The following is a 10,746-nucleotide window of genomic DNA, read 5'->3' as shown; positions in this document are numbered from 1 at the left end:
GAAGTGTGTGTTAAATTGATCTAAATAAAGTCATTGTATTTCACAAATATTATTTTAAGTCTACAGTGTGTTTTTGTGTGTTTCTGTGTGTATCTTTGTGTGTTTGTGATTTTTTTTTTTTGCCCGACTTTAATTGGTGTGTTGGCGACAGAACACAGCTGTAATTATAAGGTGCCCTCACTTCCCTCTCAGGATTTGTCAGTTATAGCGCTTCCATCTGCTCTGTATGGGCACACACACACACACACACACACAGCCTCCTGAATGCCAGTGTGAGTGTTACAGGTGTAATGCTCATGAGGCTACAGATGACTGATAATTAGTCTTTTTTTTTCCTTTGTCCCCATTCAAAGGTGGAAAGAAAGACGATTTTTCTTCAGTGGCGAGATTTTTTGGCATCCAAGGTCAAGTATGTGTGTTAGTGTGTTATTGTGTGTGTTATTGTGTGTGTTAGTGTGTGTGTTAGTGTGTGTGTATGTCCAGTCTGTTTGTGTGTAAGAGCTGCAAGGACACCTACAAAAGATTATTGTCCCTGCTCTACACTTTTCTCCCACCCCCTGCGGAATACCTGCCCCAGGTGGGCACAGAGAGAGGGGCAGGTGTGATACAGCTAGACACCAAGCTTAATAACAACAGAACTAATGCTTTCTTTCTTTCTTTCTTTCTTTCTTTCTTTCTTTCTTTCTTTCTTTCTTTCTTTCTTTCTTTCTTTCTTTCTTTCTTTCTTTCCTTCCTTCCTTCCTTCCTTCCTTCCTTCCTTCCTTCTGTCTAAGTCCTTCCCACTCTCTATTTGAGGTTCCTTCCTTCCTTCCTTCCTTCTTTCTGAGGCTTCATTCCTTCCTTTGTTCCTTCATTCTATCCTTCTTCCTTCCTTTCCTTCCCACTCTCTATCTGAGGTTCCTTCCTTCCTTCCTTCTGTCTGAGGCTTCATTCCTTCCTTTCTTCCTTCATTCAATCCTTCTTCCTTCCTTTCATTCCCACTCTCTATCTGAAGTTCCTTCCTTCCTTCCTTCCTTCCTTCCTTCCTTCTGTCTGAGGCTTCATTCCTTCCTTTCTTCCTTCATTCTATCCTTCTTCCTTCCTTTCCTTCCCACTCTCTATCTGAGGTTCCTTCCTTCCTTCCTTCCTTCCTTTCTTCTGTCTGAGGCTTCCTTCCTTCCTTCCTTCCTTCCAGCCTTCTGTCTGAGGCTTCATTCCTTCCTTTCTTCCTTTCTTCCTTCATTCAATCCTTCTTCCTTCCTTTCATTCCCACTCTCTATCTGAAGTTCCTTCCTTCCTTCCTTCCTTCCTTCCTTCCTTCCTTCCTTCCTTCCTTCCTTTCTACCTACTTACCATCTGTCTTACCATCTTTCTTTCTTTCTTTCTTTCTTTCTTTCTTTCTTTCTTTCTTTCTTTCTTTCTTTCTTTCTTTCTTAACTCCAACCCATTGAACAGAAGAGAAGAGCTTGTCTGCGTTTTCACATCCATTTCAGTTCAAGAAAGAACAGGAGACTCTAAACTAAACGAGACTCTAGGGGGGTGGGGGTGGGGGTGGGGGTGGGGGTTCTCTCTGAAAGTTACAGACCGCTCCTTTAAACAGCGCCTCCTTTATTTTAGTGCCTTGTGTAAATTGTGTACATCGTGTGTGTACAGTCAGATCCAGACACATGCAGTAGTTTTGTCCTGATCCTGAATTGAGATTTACATGATGTACTGATTAATTCATTAGATTCAGACATCTCTGCAGTTGCTTGGGGAATTAGTGTGTAAATTTAACTGGGTCTCTATAATTGAGCAGTGTTAAGCTCCGCTTTGCTTAAGATTTACACTCATCTTCTGATGCTCCTCAGGAAGCTTTGCGCACTCAGAGCTTATGGGCTTGTTGGCTCAGTGTAGTGCAAGGAGAGAAGCTCTGATTAAATATGCAGGCTGAAGTTTTAACACTCTCTGCTGCACACTCTAAACAGCTCTGACATCTCCACACACGGCCCATCGAGCAAGCTGCACCGGGCTACACACACACACACACACACACACACACACACACACACACACACATGCAAACACTCATCCGTGCAAACTTAGCAGTCAGCTCACTAAAGCCATAAAACCATGCCGTCCATTCCAGCTGTATACATCCTGACGTGTGTGTGTGTGTGTTTGTGTGTTTCTCTGCAGCTCCATTCAAATGAATCCTAACAGCACTTTACACCAATAACATTCAAGTGCCACTTCACTGCAACAGCTTTGGCCCTTGTTTCACAAAGCAGATTCCCTCTGATCTGCACGCTTTTGTCTATCAGAATGTTTTTTTCTTTCCCCCAGCATCGAGCAAGACACGACACGATTTCTGCCTTGGCTTTAATCTGTGTGGAATAATCTGTTTGGGGATGTAATTCACATGGTATGCCTTTTGATTTGGATTAAGACACAATCCTCTTAGCGCATAGCTTGGTCGAAGTTATCGGTGTCCCGGAAAGCCGGGCAAATCCACTGCGTCAAAATCAGGCAGCCCATTAACTCTCTGCTAATTCTCCTCTGGCTCAGTCCCTTAAATCTCACACACTCCGTCCCATAAATGTCCTAAAGGCAAATTCTGACATAAAGCTAATGCTTAATTTGTCATTAGTATGTAGGGCAGTGTTAGATCTTCCAGCCTCAGAACTGCGGCAGAATTCAGGATCATGAACTTGTCGTAACATCGATCAGTGTTGAGTCACTACATCGCTTTAGCATTAAACAACTACTCAGCTGTCAGAGTTCATGAGCCGGGACTGGGTTTTTATTTATTTTTATTAAGCGATGATTATGATTATGGTGTACATGTAGTCATAAATTTGATTCCTTCCTTCCTATCTGTCTGAGGATCCTTCCTTCCTTCCTTCCTTCCTTCTGTCTGAGCCTTCCTTCCTTCCTTTTGTCTGAGGCTTCCTTCCTTCCTTCCTTCCTTCCTTCCTTCCTTCCTACCATCTATCTGAGGCTTCCTTCCTTCCTTCCTCCCTTCCTTTTGTCTGAGGCTTCCTTCCTTCCTTCCTTCTGTCTGAGGCTTCCTTCTTTCCTTCCTTCCTTCCTTCCTTTTGTCTGAGGCTTCCTTCCTTCCTTCCTTCCTTCCTTCCTTCTGTCTGAGGCTTCCTTCCTTCCTTCCTTCTGTCTGAGGCTTCCTTCCTTCCTTCCTTCCTTCCTTTCCTCCTTCCTTGTGTCTGAGGCTTCCTTCCTTCCTTCCTTCTATCTGAGGCTTCCTTCCTTCCTTCCTTCCTTCCATCTATCTGAGGCTTCCTTCCTTCCTTCTTTCCTTTTGTCTGAGGCTTCCTTCCTTCCTTCCTTCCTTTTGTCTGAGGCTTCCTTCCTTCCTTCCTTCCTTTTGTCTGAGGCTTCCTTCCTTCCTTCAAACAAAAAACATAACATATGAATATACTTCACTTTATTTCACTATCATAAGTTTTGTAAAAATCCAGATCTAAACGAATGGTCAATGTCAATATATTAAAAAATAAATAAATAAATAAATAAATAAATTCCTTTGCCAGCCAATCAGGAACAAGTATTCTGTGTGGCCACATTATAATAAATATTATTTTAGTAGTTCTGTAATTAATCGTATAATCGTGTCGCCACTCAGATTTATTAACTGGAGGATTAAAAACAGTGATGTTTAAGAAACAAGCCTTTTCTGTCTTTTTCTAGCTACTAGCCACTTGGCTGCTTTGTTGCATGACACCGTTACAAACCTGAAGGAGAGAGATGACTTTTACACAGACTCGGTAAAGTCCAGTCTCTCTTGCCAAAGTGACATTTAAAGTAACTGTGACATTTAAAGAACATTTTATGATTTATTGGGCTGAGATGTTTACGCTTGTTGTTTGTTTGTTTTTTCATTTCTCCTGATTACCGTTAGCAGGACTTTTTTTTTTTGCTTACACATCACTGAAGACATGAAGGATTTATTTATTTATTTCTATAAAGAGCAGATATCAGAAGTGTGTGGGAAGAGATAAAGATCACGCAAGTTCATCTGATTTTGTTTATCTGAACACACTGAATACCTCTCTCTCTCTCTGTCTCTTTCTCTGTCTCTCTCTCTCTCCATCTCTCTGTCTGTCTCTCTCTCTCTCTCACTCACTCACATACTTTGTCTCTCACTCGGTCTCTGTCTGTCTCTCTCTCTCCATCTCTCTCTCTCTCTCTCTTTCTCTCTCTCTCTGGGTGTCTGTCTGTCTGTCTCTCACTCACACACACTGTCACTTTCTCTCACTTGGTCTCTCTCTGTCTATCTCTCTCTGTTTGTCTGTCTGTCTATCTCTCTCTCTCTCTCTCTGTCTGTCTGTCTGTCTCTCACTCACTCACTCACTCACTCACTCTGTCACTTTCTCTCACTTGGTCTCTCTCTGTCTCCCTCTTTCAGTCTGTGTGTGTCTGTCTGTCTGTCTCTCACCCACTCACTCACTCACACACACTCTGTCACTTCTCTCATTCTGTCTCTCTCCATCTCTCTCTTTCTGTCTGTGTGTGTGTGTCTGTCTGTCTGTCTAGACAGTGTAGATATCAGAGCAGATATCAGATGTGTGTTGGAAGAGATAAAGATCACGCAAGTTCATCTGATTTTGTTTATCTGAACACACTGAATAAGTGTAACCAACTTACTCACCTCTCTCTCTCTCTCTCTCTCTCTCTCTCTGAATCACTGTGTTTGAGTTCTCTCCTTAATGCTTTTGCATTTGATTCCAGCGTAGCCTAATCCTCACGCTTCTGCATGCTTGGAAGTGGCGTTGCTGAACAAGTGGCGTCTCCCTGTCACAGATTTGCCAAACTCTCATATTTCATCATGATCAAATAACTGAGAAAAACTACCTCCAATCATTTCAATCCTTCACTCAATATTCCTCATCCTTTCAGGTGCTTTGTAATTTAATAAACAGGATTAGACTCTCTCTCTCTCTCTCTCTCTCTCTTGGTCTATTATTAACTTCTTACCATCTTCCAGAAGTGTTTAAAATAACATGTTATGTTTGTATTATGTGTTATATCATGCTTTTGAAGAAATGTTGCAACTTGCTTTATGCATGTATTCCTGCAAGGGTGTGTGTGTGTGTGATGTAAGGGATTAGTGGTGGTGTTGGCTGCTCCTTGGTAGATGGTGGTGAGGAGATGAGGATGAGTTAATCTGTAAATCCCAGTCTTAGCTTTCTTATCCTGAGCTGCAGTAGAGTGTGTGTGTGTGTGTAGGAACAGGGTTGCTTCGGTAGAAATCTTGCCGTTTCTACATGTATATTTAAATCTCTCTCATGCATCCTGACACATTTTTTTGGACTGACAAATGAAGGTGAAAAGCTTTAAGCGAATTAAAACGTCTCTTCGGAGTAATAAATGAGGATTTGTTGTTTACTCTGCTGTTCCATATACACCAGGCCTCGGTATTCAACCATGATAATATTCCCCCTTTTCCTCTGTGCTCGAACCTCTACATCGATGACCTTCAGCCCCCTTTTAAGATACCTAAAGCACTAAAGGGTTTTGTGAACTGGTGGATAAATAGTGTGTGCTTGCTTTGAGTTGTCTTTATAAACCTGGCTGCTTTCCCCAACATTACATTTATAAATAGTTTACAGTGGATAGAAGTGTAGTGTAAACAAGAACAGATTGAAAAAAGTATGAATGGCTTTTTGTTAAATAAATAAATAAATAAATAAATAAATAAATAAATAAAAATTAAATAAATACATAAGAAATATATAATAAATAAATAAATAAATAAATAAATAAATAAATAAATAAATAAATAAATAAATAAATAGTCATTATTAGCAGTAGTGTAAAGGAATAAACTCTGATAATTAACTCTGCTTTGTGCCATGCCAGATCACCACGACTTAATTATGTAGTTATTAATAATTTTCCACCACAGGATATTCTTCAGAATAGAGGAATTTTTACTGTTAGTTTTCTCTGAGACATATAAAGCTGCATTTGTCTTATTTTTGCCTTGCTCATGGGCCCAGCTTGGTGGACCTGGTATTTGGCTGCTTGCTGTACCTGAGATTCAAACTTATAACCATCTGAGCAGTAGCTCAACACCGTAACTACTAAGCTACCACATCCCCAATGAGAGAGTGACAACACAACGCCAGGCTGCAGATGGTTTCCTGGATGTTCCACAACATTGAATGCAACTAAAACTGGATCAAAAGTATGATGTGTCGTCAAATTGTGTGTTATCATCAGGTCCAAGCAGACCTAATACTCCACGGTCAACTGAGATGACACTCCAGACTCCATGTCCCAGAAACCTCAGCAGGTATCTCATTCACTATCACCTGACTTCTAATCTCACACACACACACACACACACACACACCTGTTTTCTCTCTTTCTCTTTCTCTCTCTCTCTGTCTCTGTCTCTTTCTCACCCACAAACACACACACACATACACACACACCTGTTTCCTCTCCCTCTCTCTTTCTCTCTCTCCCTCTCTCTCTCTCTCTCTCTCTCTCTCCACACACTATAAACAAGACTTTATCGCTCTGTCTCACTCAGTCTGTGCTCTACATCAGACGTTACTAGGCAGTTTTGCCTTTAATTATCATTCTGGTTTTTAGATTACTGCCTGTTTTTTTTGAGTTTGTTTTTGTCTTGTCTCCTCTGTCTGTCCTCTGTGGGTTGCCTGACCCACATCTGTGTTCTGACCCTTGATCTAACATTATTTTTCTGCTTTGCGTTCATGAAAGTGTTTAACTGCAATTGCATCCATCTCAACTCAAGGGTTATAAGAGGAATAAAGCACCTCAGGGTGTGTTGTTATAGGAAGTAATCCAGCTCTTGGTGTGAATGTTGACTCCACCTCCAGCTTCACTCCAGAATGTTGTAAAAGCACATGCTGTATTCCTTACTGAATGGAAGTATTGAGAAAAGATGTTTTCAATGGAAAATTACTGGGAGATTTGTTTGTGCTGTGTGAGCAAATTCGACCAAAAAAAACGAACTAACTCCCACCTACTGTATATATACTTAAATACCCCAAACTCTCCTTATTACCTGAGTCACCTGATCATTAAACGCTGCTTTTGCTCTTGGATAAAACACAGAGTGATAAGAAAGACAGTGTTTATAATGCTAGTTTCTTCAACCGTGACATATATTTCCTTCTTTATTTCTATCGGTATCGTTCTGACCGTCATCAAGCCCCAGGTTATTTCTGCCCGGCTGTGCCCTTGCCCTTGCCCATGCCTTGGCGCTCTCTCCAGGCTCGTATCTGTGCCCACCACTGCTGGGAGCGTGTCCCGCGCACTCAGGTGCGACGTAATTGCAGTAATGAACTCCTAGGTAGACTTCCACACTCCACTGCTCCTTCCGCGACACGACGCCAAAACAAATCTTGTCATAATTAGCTGTAATCCTGCTCATTACTGCCGGCTTAATTAGCCTATTAATAACACATCCTGGGAGAGCTTGTTTGCTGCGCAGGCAAATGTTTGTTCCTAAATTAGCAAACAAGGAGACAATGGCATTGTTCAAACACAGGCGCTCCGACAATGCAAAGCAGGCAGGATTAAAGCCAGTCAATGCCAGGGCTTATTTGTGGCTAAGTATGTGTGTGTGAAAGAGAGAGAGAGAGAGAGAGAGAGAGAAAGAGAGAGAGAGATGTTGTTGTCTTTTTTCACCCTAGGCTCTAAAGCCAGGTATATAAGGACAGATCAGGGCCTGTAGTACATCCTGTGTCGTTGCACCAGTTTGTGTGTGTAGTCTTGTGGAGAGCTTAATGGGGATGAATTAGACCCATTAAAGTTGTTTTAGAGGCAGCAATCACATTTGAAGCTTTTAAGCCCAGAGAGGCATCTCGTGTTCCATGACAATGAGTAGCTCTATTTTCCAAACTCTCTCTCTCTCTCTCTCTCTCTCTCTCGCTTCTCTTCTTGCAGACGTGTCTGAACCACAGCTCTCGTTTGTTAACGATTATTGGAGGGTTTAGAGAATGCCACAAAGACCTTTCCATTTTTTTTTTTTATGGATACGAGGTCGAAAGTTTTGAGAACCAAAAAAACCAACCACAAAATTGAGTGTTGTCACTGATCACTGACGCCATACCCACTTTTATTTATTTATTTATTTTAAATAGCGCTAAGCATTATGCTGCACCAACTGGAAAAATACTACATCTAGTGCACATGCCCACTGAGTCAAATCTACACACAGTAAGACACACCCACTGAGTCAAATCTAGATGCTGTAAGACACACCCACTGAGTCAAATCTAGATGCTGTAAGACACACCCACTGAGTCAAATCTACATGCTGTAAGACACACCATTGAGTCAAATCTACACACAGTAAGACACACCCATTGAGTCAAATCTACACACAGTAAGACACACCCATTGAGTCAAATCTACACACAGTAAGACACACCCATTGAGTCAAATCTACACACAGTAAGACACGACCACTGAGTCAATTCTACAGTCTGTAGGACACGCCCACTGAGTCAAATCTATTCACTGTAAGACACGCCAACTGAGTCAAATCTACACGCTGTAAGACACACCCACTGAGTCAATTCTACATGGTGTAAGACACACCCACCGAATAAATTATACATGTTGTAAGACACTCCCACTGAGTCAAATCTACACACAGTAAGACACACCCACTGAGTCGATTCAACATGCTGTAAGACACGCCCACTGAGTCAAATCTACACACAGTAAGACACACCCACTGAGTCGATTCAACATGCTGTAAGACACGCCCACTGAGTCAATTCTACAGTCTGTAAGACATGCCCATCGAGTAAAATATATATGCTGTAAGACACACCCACTGAGTCAAATCTACACACTGTAAGACACACCCACTTAGTCAAATCCACCTGCTGTAAGACACGCCCACTTAATCAAATCTATTTGCTGTAAGACACTCCCACCGAGTAAAACATACATGCTGTAAAACATGTCCACATAGTCAAATCTACATGCTGTAGGACACACTCACTGAGTCAAATATACATCCTTTAAGGTACACCCACTGATTCAAATCTACAAGCTGTAAGACATACCCACTGATTCAAATCTATACACTGTAAGACACACCCACTGAGTCAAATCTACAAGCTGTAAGACACACCCACTGAGTCAAATTTACAAGCTGTAAGACACACCCACTGAGTCAAATCTACAAGCTGTAAGACATACCCACCGGGTAAAATATACTTGCTGTAGGACATGCTCACTGAGTAAAATATACATGCTGTATGACACACCCACTTAGTCAAATCCACCTGCTGTAAGACATGCCCACTTAGTCAAATCCACCTGCTGTAAGACACACCCACTTAGTCAAATCCACCTGCTGTAAGACACACCCACTGTGTCAAATCTACCTGCTGTAAGACACACCCACTTAGTCAAATCTACCTGCTGTAAGACACACCCACTGAGTCAAATCTACCTGCTGTAAGACACGCCCACTGAGTAAAATCTATGCACTGTAGGACACGCCCACTGAGTAAAGTCTATGCACTGTAAAATCGTGGACTTAAATTCTTCTGGTAACATTCAAGAACAAGTGAGGCAAGTGAGTGAGTGGGTATGTGTGTGTGAGAGTTGGGTGTGTGTGTGAGAGAGTTGGTGTGTGTGTGAGAGAGTTGGGTGTGTGTGTGAGAGAGTTGGGTGTGTGTGTGTGAGAGAGTTGTGTGTGTGTGTGTGTGTAAGTTGCATGTACAAGCCACATAAATAAAGCATGCACTGACACTCAGCTACTGTTACAAGACACTCCTGATACAAGCCAGGCCACATTTCCCTCACTCTCTCTCACACACACACACACATTCACACATACACACACACACTGTCTTAAGTCACTTACATAATAAATGCTAACACCCTAACACCCTCTACACCCAACCAGACCCCCCCCACACACTGCTCTGCAATGTTTTTCCATTTCTCTTCACCTAAAATCAATTGGTTCTGGTTTCCTGACTAATTATTAAGCCCAGAGCTGCTTTTGTAACTGACTTTAATGGCAGATCTGCGCACCAGACTCTACTGATCGCTTTAGATTCAGGATTTATCTCTGAACGATCACATTTTTCACTTTAATATTTTACGGCATGTTGAAATGTCCTTCAAACTCTATCGAGCAAACGTCCAGCTGTGTTTTATGGCCTGTTTCTGGAATGTAGAAAGAAGAGAGTAATAAACAAAAAGAAAAAACCTAATTTATTTTTGGCTGATGTTTTTTTTTTGGTGTTTTATTAAAACCGCTTTAAAAAAAAACAAACATTTTTGTTGACATGTATATTCATATATAAAGTTTTAACGGTGATAAATGATGTATGAGCTGAGTGAAAAGCGCTCAGAAAAAGCGCTCTCTTCTTAGGTCCCTGATCATGATAAAATATGAACCATATTATTATTTAACGCAGATGGAACGAGCTTACATATTCATGGTTATTTTTACAAGGAATTCATTTTGTTGGGTTTTTTTTTGTGTGAATTTGATCAACCGCAGCTAGCTGTCACCGGATTGTGGGATGAGCAGCGCCTTTTTATTTCCCTCTCACGTTTCCTGACCGCTCATGTCACTCCTGATTGCTTGTTTGACTTTGTATTCTGTGGTGTACCATCACGTGCCTGAGAATGGCCGGAAAACCAAATCAAATGGCTGTGTGTGTGTGTGTGTGTGTGTGTAACAGGAGCTTTGTTGGGAATGTGTAGCTGAGTCAGTTCTAGGACACCGCTGGCAGCTCAAAGGAAGTGAAATGGATCAAT

This window comes from Hemibagrus wyckioides, linkage group LG27 (assembly GCF_019097595.1).
Source record: "Hemibagrus wyckioides isolate EC202008001 linkage group LG27, SWU_Hwy_1.0, whole genome shotgun sequence".
In the NCBI taxonomy this organism is placed as follows: domain Eukaryota; kingdom Metazoa; phylum Chordata; class Actinopteri; order Siluriformes; family Bagridae; genus Hemibagrus; species Hemibagrus wyckioides.
Note: the sequence above shows the minus strand (reverse complement) of the source record.